We start from the raw sequence: 19868 nt of genomic DNA on the forward strand, positions 1-19868 counted from the left end.
AACCCTACCTTAGGACCAATCGAAATTGAGGGATTCTGACACTTTGCAACATTGGGGGGTGGTACACTGTCCCCAAACTGTATATCTACCCTGGGTTCACCTAGTGAACCGTCCGACTTGTCTGGTTTAGCTGACCTGTCACTGACCCAACGCACTCAATAGGTGACTGAAGATACAGAGCGCTGCGGAGCATTCTGTCCGAATTTGACCATAGACTAAGGTTCTACTGAACCTTAAAGTGCTGGCAAGGCACTTAGCTGGGAGTTCGCTGACCCAATTGGGGTCTTGATCGATAGCTACAGAGCGGGTGGAGCGCAGGCGTTGCTTCCGAACTGTGGGTTCCGGTCCTGTCCTGAAGAGGGTCCTGTCCTGAAGAGGGTCCTGTCCTGAGGGTTTGCTGTCCTGTCCTGAGGGTCCTGTCCTGATTCGTTTTCCGAGGGTATCCTGTCCTGTCCTGGGTGTCCATTCTGCACCTGCTGTCCTTTGAGGGGTATCCTTCCTTGAGGGTTTCCTGTCCTTAACTGACCCGTGGCCAGGGTTTGGTTTCCACACCTTTCTAGGTAAATATTGCTCTGAACCTCTTGAAATTCTTGCACCTTCTGAATTTCTAACTTTTGCTTTAATAAAGTTCAACATTGCATATGTGATAATTTCCATGCCTTTCTGCAACTATTGAAAGCCATTTATAATTTTTGCAAAGTTTATTCCTATGTCTTCTCATTTGTTAGAAATTATATTTTGCATAGCAGTGTGTCATTTTCTGATATGGTCTAGAACTTCGTTACCTAGATTGTTCAAAGGCCCATTCACCTTAAGTGAAGCGTGTTATTCATTATAAGCTCTCCTATAGTCACCCACACTTAGTCTATCCCTGTTTAGATAATACTGACTTGCATAGTATCTTTTCTCATTACATTTTATTAGTACTTTTGATGATTACTCTGTCATTATTTCTTTATGCTTATGTGATTTACGTTATCTTGGTTATTGATTGCCTTGTTTTATTGTACCTCATGCAAGAAAATATTGAACTTTAGATAAACATTTTAAAACTTCCAGTTGTCCGTGGTCATTTAAACAGTATTTGAATGTTATTGGTTGGGTTTGTATTTTGCTGCCTTTCCTTTACAGCTAGCTCCCTGATTCATTGTGGTGATTAGGCACCCGCATCGGTGGATGGTAAGTCGGGTGCACCGAAAATTGGTAGCAGGGAACACACACACACTCAACCTGGTAGAGCTCGTGAAGTCACCCGATCGATGTATATGGTGATTTGGAAAGTATATGGGCCCTGAAGCCGGAAACGGCGAAAACTATTGGCCGGGTGGCCTCGCGCGCTCTATCATTGTATATCTATATATATATATATATATATCATATATATATCTATCATATATCACCTCCTGCTGCTGGACGAACTTTCGGCAGGGAAGGCCTGGACAATAGGTTTCCTGTCCAGTGAGGTGTAACCACCTCTCCAGACAGGCATTAGTGTATTGGGGCAATGTGGATGCATTCAGTGAAAGATTTTCAGACAGTGCCTGGAGCACACAAGGAGTCCCCGTGCATTTCCCAGTTCAAAACGGTTGCTGGGGTGCTCAGCCCCAGCTCTGGCATGAAACTGGACAAAGGGGAAGGGGTGTAACCACCCCCTCCCCAGGTTTCTCCCATAGGTGGGACCTTAGAGTTAGTCCATCCCCTAAACTTAGTATAAGTATAGGAACCCAGTCCCTAGGACTTTAGATTACCCTGGACGAAACTCTGCAGCATATATCTTGGACCTTCAACATTCTATTTCGACTAGAAGACACAAGAAATCTCCCTTGGGGTCAAGGAGTGACTCCCCTGTTCAAACAGGCACCAAAGAAGCATCTTGCCGGTCTGCATTTTTGAGACTCCCACCGGATCCTGAAGAATCTGTGACACAGTATGTGGACTTCCAGACATCCCTGAGGCCGACACGCGTCTGCAGCAAAGCTGAGACCTGTAGCCATCACGAAAGACATGGGACCGGAACTCCTGGACATCCAGCACATTTGCTAGTGCATCAACTTCCCAAGCTTTCCTGCAGTTGTGCATTGGGCTACTTGTAATCTAAGCCCTGAGCACCTTTTGCACCGAAGCTTGTGGGCCTACACTCCACGAGTGTTCCGTGGGCCTGCCTCCTGCATTTCTGCTTGAGGCCCCTTTGCAATCCCTGGTCCGTTGACTGGTGGGTCCCCACGAAAGAATCTCTTTTGTTTCTTGGACTTTCCTGGTTGCTTTTGAAGTGCTCTGACTTCTCTCCAAAGGGTGAGTCCCCCAGACCTTGCTGGTCTGCACCGAAGCCAATCTTTGTATTCTGCATGGATTGCTGTTGCCAAGGCTTATTGTGTCCAATCCGGATACCAACACTGCAACACTCGACATGCAATGTGGAACAGATCGAATCCAGCTCCTGGTTGTCATCAACACCTCCTGGTCCTCGTGGCTGAAGAGTCAAGCTTCACCTACATCACCTGAAATTACCCGACATCGGCTGACACCTTCTTGTTGACTCCCTGGTCACTGGCAAGGGACCCAGGTTCTGTCCCATCTGCTTTCAGGTTCTTCAGATCTTCAACCCACCCTTGGAACCATCCGGACACTTTTCATTAGGTCGCCTGCGGCACTTCTTTGCATTAAATCTAAATTCAACTCAGTTAGAAGATCTTCTGCTGCAATTTTAGGCTTTGCTAAGCGGTTAGGAGGGAAACCTTGCGAAGCAATCCTGGCCATCTATAGAGCAAAAACAATTGCCATTGCCAGATATGGGGCTGCAATATGGGGTTATAAAAACTGTGAGTTAATCCAAAATGAAGAAAACAAATTTCTGCGTGCCCTACTTGGCCTACCCCAATCTACAGCCACTTTCTCAATCCACCAGGAGTTAGGTATGGGTTACATTGTTGATATGATTAATTTGGCACCCATCCTCTTATGGATAAAAATCTGGCTGAATCCCAATCTTACATTGAACCATCTTATATTGCGGGATTGTATGAGCCTAGAGAAAGCCAGGGACATTCAGTGGCTATCATACGTTAAAACAATCACTAAAGACATGGGACGACCAGACATTTTTACAAATCCTGAGGCCCTGGTAAAAGCAGATTTAAAATGGATTAAAGTAAATTTTATTAAGGTTAGAGAGCAGGAGAGAGAGATGGAACAAATGAGAAAACCTATGGTTAGGGGGCACTACTTATTGATCTCGACTTTGTCTATCCAACCTTATCTTACTATAGTAACGATAGCGTTCCATCGTTGGGTATTGACAAAGTTTAGATTTAATCAGTTGCATAGATTATTTACTGATTGCAAAATATGGTGTAACCCGGCGGATGCCCCCCATGTAGGTGTGATGGTTTCTCTCTGCAGGACACTAGTCATTTTATGTTCTTTTGTCCTTTGTATAGGTCACCCAGAAGAAAGTTTATTGTTCCATTGCTAAAGGGAAAGGGATTCCTGCAAGTTAGACCAGCGCTACTTTATCTGCAGCTAATGGATTCTCCAGTAATTATGTACGGAGTGGCAAATTTTATAGTGGCATTGATTCGCTGTAAAAAACTGAACATGATAGATTAACTGATACTGCTCCTGTACATTTATTACGCCAAATGAAATATGCTTTTTAAAAGAAAAACATAAATTGCACATGTATATATATATTTTTAAAATTTTTAATGCGTATTAATGTAACCCCTCCCTTTTTGTATTGTGTCTTTTATGATTTTTATTAATCGAATAAAGTGGTATTGAATTGAAAAAAATTGAAATTGTCTTAAAGCTTCTGTGGCTTGGGCGACCAGATGAATTTGTCTGAGTTCCCCACCTAGTGATACCTCCTCAGGGCGGGTCTGACAGCAAGGCCTCTAGTTGGCCTTATTTGCCTTCTTAGACATGACTATCCACACATATATGACACGTAGTTTAAACTGTATGAGCATCTTTCACTAATGAACTCCCACCAGTACACTGTCTGACACTCCTGCCAAGTTCAGTGTTCTATTTAGTAGCATACATGAGTTTTGCAATGCTGAGCTACTAAATCGTACAATATTATGTTTTTTTAAAGTCTCCGTATGGGTGTTCCATGTTTCTCTATCTCCCTTTGATGTTCGTGTAGCTCTGCCGTAGAGGCGCTATCCACAGGCTGGAGAGCGGATTGATTCTCCTCTACTATTGATAAAATAACTCACGTAGTTTACTCTTTGATAAAATAACTCACATAGTTTACTCGCTGAGTAGCACTTTGTTTCTTGTTAAGCACTTATATGTACTGAGTTAGAACATTAAAACACATTGTGTTAACTTCTTAAGGAATTGCATTGAGAGAGCTTTTCATCAACAAGCTTTTTTTTCTGAATGTCATTTGGCTCAGAGTACATTTAGGCCTTTCCCATTCCCATCAGGCTCACCCTTGCCAGACCGGTACTTTTTTATTAGCAGAGTGACTGAGTATTCAGGTCCTGACGAATGCCTCAGAACCCCTTTTGGGGTTGATAAAGGGCAGAAACTTGTCCACTTAAAGGGGGTTTAAATGTTAACATCCCCCAGTCCTCATATTTTTAACCCTATCCCAGAGGGCATCCGAATAATGTCTATTCATCCCTACAGAAATAGTTTTATTCGTTTCCCCCCTTTTTTGCTTTGCCCCCTGCCCTCACTCCCTGCTAATATATGCTCATAATTTTTTAAAACAGCTCAGCTCCTCCCCATTGAGGAGTTGTAGCCCACACCAGGTACCTTGTGGTCCTGGTTGTGAGGAGGTAACCCAAAGAGGAATCATGTCACCCTTGAGTGAGTGAGGGTTCTTATCCTTAAAGAAGCACTCTTTCTTTGAGACACTGATATTTATATGTTGTCTCTTCCCTCTTTTCTAATTTAGACACCAGATATATTTTTTGCGAGTTTCATGATATGTAGGGAGTAATTGTTCTCTGGTTGGGCCCCTCCCTCTGAATCCCTTGTGTGAATGTGGGATCCACAGTATTCTCATCAAGGCCATGTTTGATAGTTGCCATTTAAGGTATGTCAAGTCCATGGACTCAAAATATAGTCCGTGGACTACCATCACTTTTGGGGGCCATATAAAAACAAAACGCAAACATGTGAGCTTCTAAAATGTCAATTTAGATGTATGAAGTACATGGCGTCAAAAAAGCAGACAGTGGATTCTAAATACCTTTGGGGCCATTTAAAACCTACACAACAACAACCAAACTCTTATAATTGTCCACTTCGATGTAAACTGCCGTGATTCATTATGAGTTCAACTTTTTATTCAAAGCGCTGAGTTTCCAGTCTTTGCTTGGCATGCTGAGGCCACAGTCTCACTACAATGAGAGCAAGAATCCTTCTGTAGTCTTTGGAATTCTGGTGTAGTCCGCTGATTCGTTTTCAAAATAAAGAGAATTCTGAGCTTTTTGTTGGTTGAACGGTAAGGTAACTTTCCACCACAACAAAAAATGTTTCTTCCTTGGCAATAGAAGGGACATCCACAATTTCATTAAGAGCAGTAGACCTAAGCAGTTGATTTTTGGAGAGACTGCTCTTTTCCAACGCCGAGCCATGCTAGACAAGGAGTTTCTGGAATATTCTTGTCATCTGCTTCTGCCAATGATACTGTAACATCCTGGTCATGTTTTCTCATTGTATGGAACTCGGTGTGAATACTCTGGTTCTATTGGATGTTTAGGCTTGCGTAGGCTGTTAGTAATTTGGCTGGCAGGCTCCCTCCTTGCTACATTGCAACAGATACATTCTAATTTTCATCACACCTGTTGTCTGAGGAAGTTCTTTTTAGATAAGCACAAGATGTCATCAGGACTGGAGAGACAGAGGTGCCAGAGACGAATAAGAGAGGAATCTCAATATTACGATGGTCATCTGCAAGCTTTGTGTACAGAAGTGAGCTGGAGCCAGAGAGGTCTCTACTCCTTTGGCAATTCATCTATAAAGTGACACCTCAAGTGGAAGCATGAGTATTTGAGGTGCCTGTGTGAGACATGTTGGACCTGACATCCTTGGCATGGTTTGCTTGATCACACTCACAATGGGTTTGACACTAGTCTTTTGTGACCCCAGACTAGCTGTGGCCAGGGTAGGGGGTGGAGCATTCCAAGTACCTAAGAGGGCAGAAGCCTCTAGAAACTTCTCCTGCTTCAAATTGGGCACCAGGTATAAATATTAGACCCTCTGGCCCAACTCATTAGTGCACTTGTTGACCTGTGGAAGACACAGAAGGACGGCTGTGCTGCTCTGAAAGAGCTGTTCTGCTGTTCTACTGCCCTGCTACTCTGCTGCCCTGCTGCCTGAGTGAAAATGGCTGGACCTGCATCTTAAACCCAGGACGACCAAAGTGAATCCAAGGGCTCGTTGGCTGGCCTTCTGATCAGAGCCTCAGGAACAGAAAAGCATTAACCACCTGGAACCCAGCACCTGGACTCTGTCTGCTGTGAGCCCCCCCCAAGTGGTGCCAGCCCAGTCCTGGACAATTGTTTGTGGGCCTGAAAGTGCACTGCCATCCCAGCTGTGGTCCAACGTGAACCAATGCAACGCATTGCTTTGCAGTTCTACCTCGTAACTGCTGCTGTGTAATGCATTTATGATGCAGGACCCTACAGCTCTTAAGAACTGTTGCAGTGCGACAACTCATAGATACAGAGACTAACATTGCAGCACCGTAACTCCTTAGAACCACCGCTGGGGGACACATTCTCAAAGCAGGACCTTGCATCACAGCCTTGCAGCCCCCCGGAATCACTGGCAATGACACGTCCTTGATGCAGGAACTCAAATTGCTTCCTGCACCCCTTTGAAATTGCAGCTGCACAATGCATCCTAAACGCAGGATCTTGCAATGCTCCGCAAACCAAGATTAAAGATGCTTTGTTTTGTGAACCTAACTGGGTCCCTGTATCTGGCCCACGCTCCATCGCCATCAGCCTGAACTTGTGACTTTGTCTGGGTCCAGTGTGACCAGGTAACCACAGTTGGTGCTTTGTGCTTCTAAGCACTATTTTTACTTGAAACAGCATATCTTCGATTCTACTAATTGCACTGTTGTTTTGGTCTCAACTCATTTGTAAAATTGTACTCGATTTTTCTAAATTGGTGTGGGATTTTTCTTATGTTGTGTTTTCACTTTATTGCTGTTTGAAATGCTGCATACACCATTTGCTACATCATGCTGCATACATCATTTGCCATTTGAAATGCTGCATAGATCATTACCTTGCTTCTAAGTTAAGCCTGGCTGTTTTTGTGTCAAGCTATCAGAGAGTTAAGCACAGGTTAATGTGGGGTTTGCTTGTGACTTCACCATGCCAGGAATTGTGGTTGCGCTTGAGGAAGGTATCACCCCCTCAACCAGTAAAACAATTTCCTACAGAGGCCAACTGCTGAAGGTCAAGCAGAGGATGTTGAAACCTAGCTCAATGGTTCCTATGGAAGTGGTGCAGAAGGCTCACCAGGAATGCAATCCACATCCAAATATATTTGAACCATATGCATGGAGTGCAACACTTAAGTATTATTCAAAGAGCTGAATCAAAGAACTCCAAAGAAAAATTGAAGAACAGTATAAAAACATTCTATCACAAAAAAATTGGTAATAAGTGGACATTTACCACAAGAGTAAAAAAAAAAACTCACAAGAATCACCTTCCCAAAACAATAACTCCAAAAAGATTATGTTAGGAATCATACATAAAATCAAACTAAATGCTTGTTTCTATTATCTCTCATGCTACTAGTCTCTGCAAGGTGCCCACTGTGCTTTGACTGTAGGGTGCCCAGTTGGGTTTTATATATATCTAACTGGCAGCACTAGCAGCAGAGTACCTCAGGTTAGGTTAGAGTTTCCAATGGGAAGGCATTTTTTGTTGTCTTAATGACTTTGGTGTCATTCAACAATTTTTTTTTAAAACGTTCCCAAAAAAGTTTATCAACTTTGAGCTCTTCATGCAAGTATTGTGCAGACCTCCCAAGGAGGGGCCCAAAAACTGGCGGTCCCAAAACTGCCATTGTAATTCCGTTGGATTCTTTGGTTTTCTTACAGACAAAATGGCAGAACAGAATTACACCAAATTTGACAAAAAGTAGAACTTTGCTCAAGAACTGTGCGTTTGATGGTTTGGTGTAGTTTTTGAAAAATTAGTGCTGAGGTAGGGCCTGAAAAAATTAAATTGAAGATATCCGGACCGTTAATTTGTATATACTCTAAGGATTTGCAAATCCACAGATTAAATGCACCCTATTGCAGGAGGAAGATTGTAATCCATTTCTGCATTGTAGATTCAGGTATCCAACTCCAGATTTGAGACTTATCTCTTTTTTGATTGTCTGACCTTCACAGAAAATGTCTGTTTTGGCCGTCATTACCCATCATGGTGCATTCCGCACAGTGTTTGAAAAAAAGGAAAAGGGTATACGAAGCAAGGTGATCTTATCCTAACCCCCAGGCCATATATAGGCCCCAAAGAACCCTCCCGGATAATAAGATATAAATCTGAATAATAGTTTGCAGATCCTGGACCATCCCTGGGTCCACCTGGGCCTCAGGATTCATAAATGCATCATCGGATCTGCAAAATATTTTTATATTTTAAAAAATAAAGTATTTATAGCAATAAGTATTTATAGCAATAATGCTGTGCAGGGCCAACAGCCAAGCTTGGAGGCTGACCTCATTCTACAGGGTGGTAATATTGCCTGTCTACAGTCCAGATTCTACAGCCATCCAACATCAACACATGGTCGAAGGCTGTGCACAGTGGAGGCTGGCCTGCATGGAAATTAGGGTGCTAGACCTGGCGAGAGACTGAAGGCAAAAACCAGGGACAAAACCTGTTGCACACAGCTGAAGGAAGCATGGGTTGATCGCCAATGTGGAGTTGGGTTGAGGCACCTGGGCCAAGGCCCTGAATTGCAGACAACCTCTGCTGCACAATGCCAAAGGATGTGTGCAGTTGGAGTTGGCTACCCACAGAGAGATGAGTAAAGGGGCTGATCAGAGGCAATGCTCTGTGGTAGACCCCACTGCAGATGGCCAAAGGCTGCATGCATCTGGGGATAACTTCAGAGGATTGGCTGCAGAGCTGGCTGAAGTCCAGACTGTGCAGCAAATCCTCTGTGTGCATGGCTAAACAGTGGTGATTACTGGCCAACAGTATGTTGAGTTCAATACCTGGCCCAAGGCCACACACTTCAGGCAACTCTTTTTGTGTGCAGCCGCAGTCCATGCTGTAGTAAAGTACCCTTTTTGTATAGTCACCCCTGCACTTTTTGCTCCAATGCTAATGGATAGAACTCTGATTGTGCACCGGAGTCTGCTGCCCACACCTCATTGGCAGTGCTCTTTCCCTAAAACTGTTATGTGAAAATTGACATCCCCAATTGACCAGGACGCTACCCCCCACCCGCGTAGCTAGGGGGGGGGGCGGTCCGCCCCAGGCGGCACCTTCTTTGAGGCGGCCGCACGGGCGGGCCGGCACTCTCACTGACTGACTGGAGGAGGCCCGGCCAAGGCCCGTTGCGGCCGCGGAGGCCTGTGTGAGCTGTGACTAGGGCGGCGCGGTTTACACATAATCAGAGTTTTGACCCGCCGGTGACACCCGTCGGACGGGACACTGACAGTAAATCAGGCCATCTGTCTCCCATTCTGATTTAAGCACAGTCCCAGAAGTAGCACACCATGCATTTAATTATAAATGTATGTACACCTGTCGGCAATGGTTCCACTTCCGATTAGCATGAATCACGTCACGACGTCATCAACTCAGGGCCCCCACCTCCCAGCCACGCTCACAGGGCCGTCAATCAGGTAGCGTGTGCGGTGCGCACAGCGCAACCAATGACGGCCCTGTAACATTTTGGGCCAGCCCTCTCGCAGGCCGCACCGTAGCCAGCCAGCTGAGCCAGTGTGACCTGTGACGCGTTATGCGCTGCGGTTGCACACTCACCGTCTCAGCCCCTCCTGTCATGTCGAGGACTCCGGAGTGGACTGTGGAGACCACCACCACCATTCTTTTTGCCTGGCCTGGCCGGGGCACTGCCACTGCTGCCCTCAGCCCTGCCCTGTTCAGCGCTAAGCCTTTACAGTACTCACTGTACTGTCTCTCTGTGCTGTGGGCTGTCACTGTGGCTGCAGGCGGCACGCTGCGCGACACACGCCAAAATAATTGAGGTGAGACATAGGTATCTGCCAAGGTTCCAGATTGCTATGTGTGTGACATTTTCATAATTTGAGATTTTGAGTGTAATCATGAGTGACATTTCAAAGACGAGGAGTGACACTTTCTCGTGTACAAAATTATTCAATAAAGCGGTGCTTGGCAAACATATACATATCCGAAATTAATCCCATTTACCACCACAATCTACACGGTGAGTAGGATAGAGCATACATACTTTCGATTCAGCCCTTTGCACGGATCCTGCCTGGTCACCAGCCCCTGGTGCAATTCACTTTCACTTTCCCTACATGGAACAATAAAATGAAAGTGAAAGCCTGCTGTTCATCTAAATTGAACACACTGCTCATCTATCGGTGTTAGGGAATTGAGCATGCTTTATACAGTTCACTCCTTTGGTGTAGCGACCCGGACAACACACAGCCTGGCAGACACAAAGTCACTGCCCAACACACCGCCTACACACCATGTAACATCGGCCTGTGTCTGGAAGAGACCCGCCGTCTGAGGGGAGGGGCACGCGCCTCATATTGACAAAAGCTACTACTTAGCTGAATTTATTTTGTGCAAATAATCTTTACATTATTTCCCGAAAACTTTTCTGTTTTATTTTGCAGTATGTTGATGCATATTAACATGTTTTTAAGTGAAACGCGGTAGTAGCTTCTAAATACCACCATTATTACGCAAATGATAGTTACACGTGACTTTCAGATAGATGCACGTGTTTTCGGGCAAGGCAACACGTTCAAACAGTATTCTTTACATGCTGCGCATTGCACTATGAGTTGTTTTATGAAATGGAGGGGTAGCTGATTTCTGGGTCCGATAAGCAAATTAATGATGGGAAAGGCATTTGAACAATGAGAAACTCTAGCTTAAAACTGCTGCTGCAAAGCACCAGGAATGTAAGGGCACTAACCAGAGGGAGACTGTGCGACACTTTAACAAGAGTACAAACCAAGCAATGACTTTCATGTAGAGAAACACATCTCAAACGTGCCTCTTTGCTGAAAAACGTATGAAAAGAAATGGTCACTAATCACCTAATTTATTATTAAGGAAACTTCTGATTCTGCAACACGACTAGACCGGATCTAGTGGCAATTGGCACCAGCTCCTTTATCAAAGATTATTCCAAGATGGCTTGCGTCGTTAAAGCTCTCCTACCTGAAACCGTTTGCATAGTCTATGGCACTTAGAGCAACCAGCATGGAGCAGCTCAATATCATAGCTCATGGGTGGGAAATCTGTGCACTTCTCCCAATGGTAAATACTGGAAAAATAACAGGAAGGGCGCCGGATCCACGAGGGGCTCTGCGGGCAGGCACTGTCTGCTGGATCGAAATTAAATTGTATGACAACAGAACACTGTGGCACATGTCACGTGGAAGGCTCTTTATCTTTGGGGGGGGGGGGCAGGGTTCTGAATTTACCAATCGGGCACTGGAGCAGGGAGTTCATTTAATCAGTCTGGGCTGACTGCAGCAGGCAGACTCAGGCCGTGAGCCACCGCAGGCCGTGGAAATTCACAGGTTTGCGGCCCAGCCCGCCTCTGCTGATATTTGTCGAGGCAGGGGCTGTCTTGACTCCTGTGAGTCCCAGGGGAGGGGGTGGGCTCCAATGACAGACAATCATTCATGGATACACCACTGACCTCGATGACATCCGGCTGACACAGCCGTGTCCCGGGGAATCGCAAAAATGTATTGTGCTACATTGTAGAAGTTGGGGTGAGTAAGCGCCAGACAGCAGCCTGCGCCTCCCTTAACTCTTCTGGGATAAGCCTAGCTGCTCGTGCTATGTTACCACAGGGTTGAGCAGGGGTTATCAAAGGGTGCAGCCCCTTTACTCTGAGTTAGGAAGAAGGGTCCCCACTTGGACAGTGGCCAGCCATTGCTAACTAGAGACCCCCATTTCTAACAAACAACCATTGCGATTTTGAGAGGAGTAAACATCTCAATGCCCATTAGATTCCCCATGTTTGACTAATGTTCTGATTTGTTACATTTGCCTCAAATTGTAAAGCGCTAAGATATACTTCGGGTTCAAGTTCGCGCTATATAAAACTATAAATAACTAAATGTAACTTTCATAATCGAGGTAACTGTTAGCAGCAATACTACGTGTCTCTCCTCGGAGACTCGGACATCTTTGAAGTGCTCACCGTACTTTTTCCCCAGCACCCCCCCCCAAGGGGCGGCAATCTGAGGGGTAGCCCCGGGCGCCACAAGCTCTAGCTACGCCCCTGTGTAACCCCCCCTTATAAGTCTCTAATATATGGTACCAGGGGTACCCAGGGCATGGAGGACAAATTGGTCCCCAGGCCCTGCAGCACTGTTTATGCCACCCTGATCCAAGTAAACTACTGACAGCAGGCCTGCCATTGCAGACTGGAAGAGCAGTGCCACCCGCTCAACCTCAACTTAGCCCTCACAATGTGGACTGTTTTTAAGATATATATCAGGAAGGCTTCCGAAAAGCCCAGAAGGTAGGATTTAGTATATTAGAGATGTGGAAATGTGAGTGCAATCTTTTAATGTCCCCATAGTGACCTTTACCATTAAAGAAAACTATAAGTGATAGATAATCCATGGTATAACATGTGCTTACACCGGGGCAAACAGGAGGTTGGCAGCTCAATTATGTACCAACTAAATAAACAGCATTTGATATCAAACAACATGCCTTCTCACTCGTGACATGAATCTTGTGTCGAGGGTGATGTGGCATGCACCCAGGTGGCTACCTTAGAGATTGCCCACCTGGTTGCCCCAGCTTCTCTGTGCTCTGGCTGGCAGCCCATGCTTGCTTTCACCAAGACAGGATTCTGACCCCCAGCCAGGCAGTGTGATCACTTCCAGGAGTCAAGAACAAATACCTGGGCAGGAATGGGGTCACACCTCCTCCTTCCCAGGAAGGCTAGTGAAGTGGCACATCAAGGTGGTAAGCTTCAAGGGATGTAGCACCCCTGTTATGCCTTAGAACTGAATACCAAAGAAGGAGACAGCCCTACCCCTGCCCCAGGCGTATTTGCAGGTGGAAAATTAGATAGTCAAGGAGGTGTACACCCCCAGAAGGCTGGCCACACCGCCAGGGTGGACAGCCTGGTCTGTACATGGAAAGAAACATTCTGCCATTTAGTGGCAGAAAAGAGGGTTCTGAGTAGAAAACGTGACCTACACTCCCAGATGATTACTGACCAGGGCGGCACTCCGGCCATTATATTATTGGACCTCAGTGCCGCCTTCGACACAGTAAATCATGACATCCTTTTACAGAGGATCTCTGATCTAGGAATTAGTTCTAGGGCAAAGGCATGGATTCAATCCTTCCTGTCAGACCGCTCTTTTCGAGCCTGTGAGGGTAATGTTACATCGCCCAGTAAACCTCTCAGTTGTGGGGTTCCTCAGGGCTCCTCCCTGAGCCCCACACTGTTTAATATTTACATGCGTCCCCTTGCTGAGATCATCTGCCCTTTCGGTGTCCAAATTATATCATACACTGATGACACCCAGCTGGTGGTAACATTGAATCATCCTCTCACCCAGCCAAGTGATTTAAAGGGCTGTATGGAAGCCGTCTGTGCCTGGATGACTCAGTCATATTTAAAGTTAAATGGAGACAAGACGGAGTTAATGATACTAGGCAACTCCCCGGTAAAATCCATCGACTCCATCTGGCCACCTTCATTGGGCTCAGCCCCTGAACCTAAGGATACCATTAAAAGCCTGGGAATTTGGATGGATACAACACTCACCTTCAATTGCCAGGCAGTAATATTGTCAGCTACCTGCCTAGGTATCCTTAGGCTCATCCAAAAAATCCTTCCACTCCTCCCTCTAAAGGCAAAACAGATCATGATTCAGGGCCTTATTCTCTCTCGACTAGATTTTGGGAATGCCCTCTACCTTGGAGCACCTCAAACAACCCTAAAAAAACTCCAAGTAATTCAAAACTGTGCCGCCCGCACTCTCCTGGGCATCCCTCGTCGCCAACCCGTGAAAACTGAACTTAAAGACCTTCACTGGTTACCCATTAGGGAAAGAATCGAGTTCAAAAGCCTGTGTATTGCTCACCGTGCTTTTTGGAAGAAAGGAGCAGTTCTAAATCACGCCCTGGTTAATCCATATATTCCCACCAGACAGCTTAGGTCGGCACATGCCTTCCGAATGAGCAACCCCAGGTTCCAAAGAGCAAGATGCGGAGGGCGAACCTTCTCTGCGAATTCAGCCAGACTTTGGAACTCCCTTCCCCTCTCACTTCGCTCAGAGCCCAATCTTCTTCCCTTCCGGAAAAAATTGAAAACCCTCCTGTTTAGCAGATAAACATAGTCCCCTCCTCATACACACTTGTTAATTATTAGCGCTAGGATGCCTGCGGGTAACTATCGTGCTTTATAAAAAATTATTTCAATTCAATGTGGTAACCCCATGGGTGGATTTGACACTGGGGCAAGCTGCCCATTGGCCACTTGCACCCTCACTTCTAAAGCCCCTAAATCTAGGATTTAAGGGCTACCCCTGACACCAGAACCTCAGTTCTGAACAACCTGCACTGCCAAGGCTTGTTGGTCCCCAGTCCGGCATCCTACCCCTTCACTTGATGCTGCACCCAGAGGGAACTCCATCCGATGTTCGACCAACATCAGCAACCATTCCCTAGTTGTGTTTTTGAATCTTGTTCCCTGCATATTGTGTAAGCAGTAAAAGTGTCTCTCCTGCAGCTCCCGTTCTGCAACAGGGACAGCAAGGAAGACTCTGCACCCAGACTCCGGGGTCCAGGTAAAATTGAATTGACTGTCATGGCCTGGTCCTGGCTGGGACCCGCATCACCTTTACTCTGAAAGGGTACTATACAACTCAACCCGCAAATGACACATTCTCATTAGTGGTTTTTCCTATTGACTGCAATGTTAAAGTTTCAGTGTATTATTTTGTACTGATTTTACATTGCTTCTAAAATCTATAACTCTGGTTATATGTATGCTATTCTGTTCACTTTGGTGTCAACATTAAGATAAAAATACATTCTATTTTTATAAATTGATTCTGGATTTCTCTTGAGTCACGTCAATTACTAATCATCCATTTTGGTCCTCTGAAATGCTTAACACATGTTCCTCTAGTAAAGCCTGATTGCTCTTTGCCACCCTACCAAAACTGAGCTAAGGATCTATTAGTGTGAATCCGAGAACCATCTTTGGAGTTTGTGACGGTATTGCATGGTGAAGCCTAACCAGCATTACAACATTATACTCCACCTTCCTACACATGACTGTGGGTTTTGGTCACCTGTGGAGAGTTGTGTGCAGGCAGTACTGACATACATGACTGAAGGAAGCATAGTTTGGCTGTCCACATATAGGGGCCGATTAGGATGGAGGTGAATCCGCATCCTCCGGGCCGGCGGAAGGCACCGCCGGCCTGGAGGATGCGGATTCACAGCCGCGGCCACAGAAAACACCCACCGCCAGATTAGGATGGCGGTGGGATTGTGGTGGGACCAGCGGCGGACGGCAGGTCTGTCCGCCTCTGATCCGCGGTGTGTGTAGGGCTATTTGGTGACGGTGTCTGCAAGACACCGTCAGCCAAATTAGGATGTGTGGTGGTGTAACATGCGTTTTCCACAGCGGCTTTTCCGCCGTGGAAAAGCATGTGGTCTTTGGTGCTTGGGGGCCCGTTGCGGGCCCCCAGGGTGTCGGGGGTGGGGGGTACACATGGGGGTACCTTTGGTACCCCCCAGCATTTACATGCACAAAGCGGCAGGCACCGCGCGGTGCCTGCCGCTTTGTGCATGTAAATGTAATACATGCGTTTTTAACCTTGCGGCGGGTGCTGCTTCAAGCAGCACCCGCCGCAAGGTTAAAGATACAGGATGTGACCGCCAGGGTGGCGGTCACATCCTAATTGCACCGGAAGGACCGCCGCTGCCCCTACAGACGGTCCCTCCACCTCGGGGTGGCAGACGGACACAGGTCCGTCCGCCATCCTAATAGGCCCCTTAGTTGGGTGGAGGGCCTAGCAGGGGTCCAGCAACAGTTGCCAACACACTGTGCAAGTCTAAAGGCCATGCATAGTGTAAGTTGGCTGTCCATTAAGTGTTGTGTTTAGGAGCTGTCTGAGGCACGGCCCTGTGTGATCAGCCCAAATTCAGATGGCAAAAGCAGTTGGCCACCTGTGGAGGGTTTGGTGCAGGTCTTAGCAGGGGTACAGGTCCTAAGGTAAACCCCTGCTGTGTATTGTAAGCAGCCGTTATCAATTAGACAGGATTGTCTCCTCATGACAATTTCCACATATCATAGAAGACTTATGCACAACGTACTATGCTATATACATGCTTGTTTTGCTTCAGAAGATGGGTTATCTGTAAAGTTTTCACCAAATTGTGAAGGCTGCAGGAGGTATGATCTTTAACACTTTCAGACCGTGGTTATTTTAAGTGAATAGTATCTCTTTGGACTGTTTCTTAGTAGATATTTTGTGGTGTATTTTAATACCATGTGGTGTATGTCTCATCACAGTTTCACTGCCTGCTAACATTATGATACAGAGTAAACACTCTCCATGGAGAAAACGCTTATTACTGTACCCATTTTCTATGCATATCCACTTCATTTCTCAATGTAGGTTCAGTGACTGTGAGGGGTTTGATACAGATAAAGACTTTTGAAAGCAGTCCTTAGCATTAGTTATGTAACAGGGCTTGAGTACCTAGAAGAACTTGTTTTTATCTGGACAGTTGTATACAGATTAAACACTGTGTTCAGTACAAGTTAATATTTTATCAGTCGTTGAACTCAGCTACCCATGAAATGTATGGTATAGGGACAATGCTCCATATAACACAAGCTTGATTCACCTATGGGGGTTGTATGTATGATAGCAGTAATGATGCTTCATATTATTCTGAGCTATTTTACAAATACTTTAATATCTCTAATGCCTTACCCGTTTATAGTGCAATGTATACAAAATATGGTTGGATGATGTCAATAGTGATGTCATCAATTATGGCTTTTGAGATGTCCTTAGTGATGTCATAAATGATGTCATAGTGCATATTATTAATGATGCAATATGTGAGTTCATAAGCAGTGCATAGCGGGGGCACACGTTTTAGTTAGCTCGTCTATATTGTGGGAATTTGTATTTTTTTTAGCTCAAAACGTTAATGTCGTAACTGACATATTCACCTAACCATAATATCAATGTGATCTTGTTTTTTTCAATGAATTTATAATGTTTATTTTTTAAACAAAAAACACATCTTTTATCACACCTAAATAAAGCCTTACTTTGACCCTTGTTTTTTTCAGTGACTGTCTACGTTTTTGTCAACATATAGTAATATTTTATTACCACACATAAAGCCAACCCTCTGCCGTGCACAGCCTTTGGCTCTGGGCAGCGGGAGGTTAGCCACAAGGCTTAGCCTGCTGCCAGGCCTTGTGTCCATCCCCTCAGCAGGCTGTCAACCCCACACCATGCACAGCCTTCGGCTATACGCAGCTGGAGATTGGCCACAAGGCATGGCCTGCTGCCAGGCCCTGTGTCCAAACCCCCAGCAGGCTGTCAACCCCACACCGCAAACAGGTTGTGGTGTGCATGGTGTAGAGCTGACCTTCAGGCCCCGGAGACCCATTCCCCTGAAGCCAAAACATATATATTAAGGGAAGGGGAGTATGCAGCTCCTCTCCCTGAGCCATAAATGGTTCAATTGGACCCCATCCCCCAGTTTCAGTTCCACTAAAAAGGGGCGGGAGGCAGTGTGGCCCCCCTCCCCAAGCCTTTAAAAGGCCCTGGGAACTGCTTTCCCTGGGTCTAAATACATAATAAAAAATGGCAGGGCTGCAGACCCCCTTTCCAATCCTTCTTGTGCCCCAGGGACCCCATTCCCCAGCACCAAATATAATACAAAATGGGCGGGCCGCGTACCCCTCCTTCCCTAACCTGATTAAGCCCTGGGAACACCATACCTTGGGCTGTGTTTTTTTTTAAGGCGAGGGAGACTCTGTGGCCTGCCTCCCTAAGCCTTCTCTGGCCTTGATGGATTCTTGTCCCCCCGGCCCATCTCTTTTTCAAAAAGGGAGGATGCCCACTCAGCTCCACTTCCCTCACCTTCTCAAGTCCTGGGGTCCCCATCCCAAGGGGCAGTGCATTTTTTAAAAGGGAAGGGGCCATGCAGCCCCCTTCCCAAGCCTTATTAGGCCCTGTAGGTACTTACCATGGGGCTTGTTTTAGTAAAGAGGGGAAAGGGCTGCACAGCCTCCCTTTCCAAGTCTTTAGAGACCCGATCCCACAAGCCCCTGGCATATTATAAAGGGGAAGGGGCCACATGGCCCACCTCCCGGAGCCTTTTTTGGCCTTAGAGATCCCAACACCCAGGGTAGCATTACAGTATAAAGGGAAGGGGTGTTGTGTGCCCCCATCAGAGTCTTTTTAGGCCCTGGGGAACCATCGAGCAGGCCCTTAAGAACTACACTCCACCGGGGCCATCCATTTTTCAAAAGGGGAGGATGTCTATGCTATACCACTCTATATGCCTTTTGAGGCCCCAGGACTCCATCGCAAGGGTCAGTGCATTGTTTAAAAGGGGAGGGGGCATGTGGCCCCCTCCCTGAGCCTTAATAGGCTCTGTGGACCCATTCCCTGGTGCCTGATTTTCATAAAAGGGGGAGGGTGCATGCACAACCACCCTTCCGACCCTTCTGAGGCCCTAATGGACTCCCACCCCAGGACCATCTGTTTTTTAAAGGGGGGATGCCTGCATGACCCCATTCATCGCACCTTCTCAGGCCCTGGGGACCCCATCCCAAGGGGCAGTGCATTTTTTAAAAGGGGACTGGCCAGTGTGACCCCCTCACTGAGCCTTATTAGGCCCTGGGGACCTCATGCCTGGGGCTGTGGTTTTTCTTTTAAAGGGGAGGGGGACTGCGTGGTACCCCTCCCTGAGCCTTGTCAGGGTCTGATGGACTTCCATCCCCTGGGGCAGTCAGTTCTTCAAAGGGGAGGATGCCCGCGTGGCCTAACTCCCACACCTTCTCAGGATCCAGGGACCCCATCCCAAGGGTCAGTACATTTTTTTAAGTGAAGGGGGCCCTACAGTCCCCTCCCTGAGCCTTATTAGGCCTTGGGGACCCTCATGTCCCAGGGCTGTCCTTTTTTTCAAAAGAGGAAGGGGACAGCAAAACTCCCCTCCCCGAGCCTTTCCAGGCCTTGATGGACTCCGATCCTCCAGGGATGCCCTTTGTGGCCCCACTCACCACACCATCTCAGGACCCGGAGACCCCATCCAAATGGGCAGTGCATTTTTTTTAACGGGGAGGGGGCCATGTGAACCACATTCCCAAGCCTTATTAGTCCCTTTGGACCGATGCCCTGGGACCTTATTTTACTGAAAAGGAGAGCGGGTTGCACAGCCCTCCTCAGAAGCCTTTAGAGGCCCGGGGGCCCCCATCATAGGGGCAAGGCCTTATATAAAAGGTGAGGGGGCATGCACCCACTCCTGGAGCCTATTTTGGCCTGGGGACCAAATCCCCCAGGGATGCAATACATTGTGAAGGGGAATGGACTGCACAGCCTGCTCCCTGAACCTTCATGAACTTGGCCTCATTTGAGATATCATCAGTGATGTCACTGACCATGTCAT

The 19868-nt window shown here is 46.6% G+C and overlaps 1 protein-coding gene across 1 annotated transcript in view; it reads left to right on the top strand.

Moving 5' to 3' along the window:
• LOC144752541 (neuropeptide FF receptor 1-like) overlaps positions 1–19868 on the top strand; it is a 197106-nt gene that overhangs the window by 30549 nt on the left and 146689 nt on the right. The window lies entirely within an intron of this gene.

Source organism: Lissotriton helveticus, chromosome 5_1, assembly GCF_964261635.1.
Source record: "Lissotriton helveticus chromosome 5_1, aLisHel1.1, whole genome shotgun sequence".
In the NCBI taxonomy this organism is placed as follows: domain Eukaryota; kingdom Metazoa; phylum Chordata; class Amphibia; order Caudata; family Salamandridae; genus Lissotriton; species Lissotriton helveticus.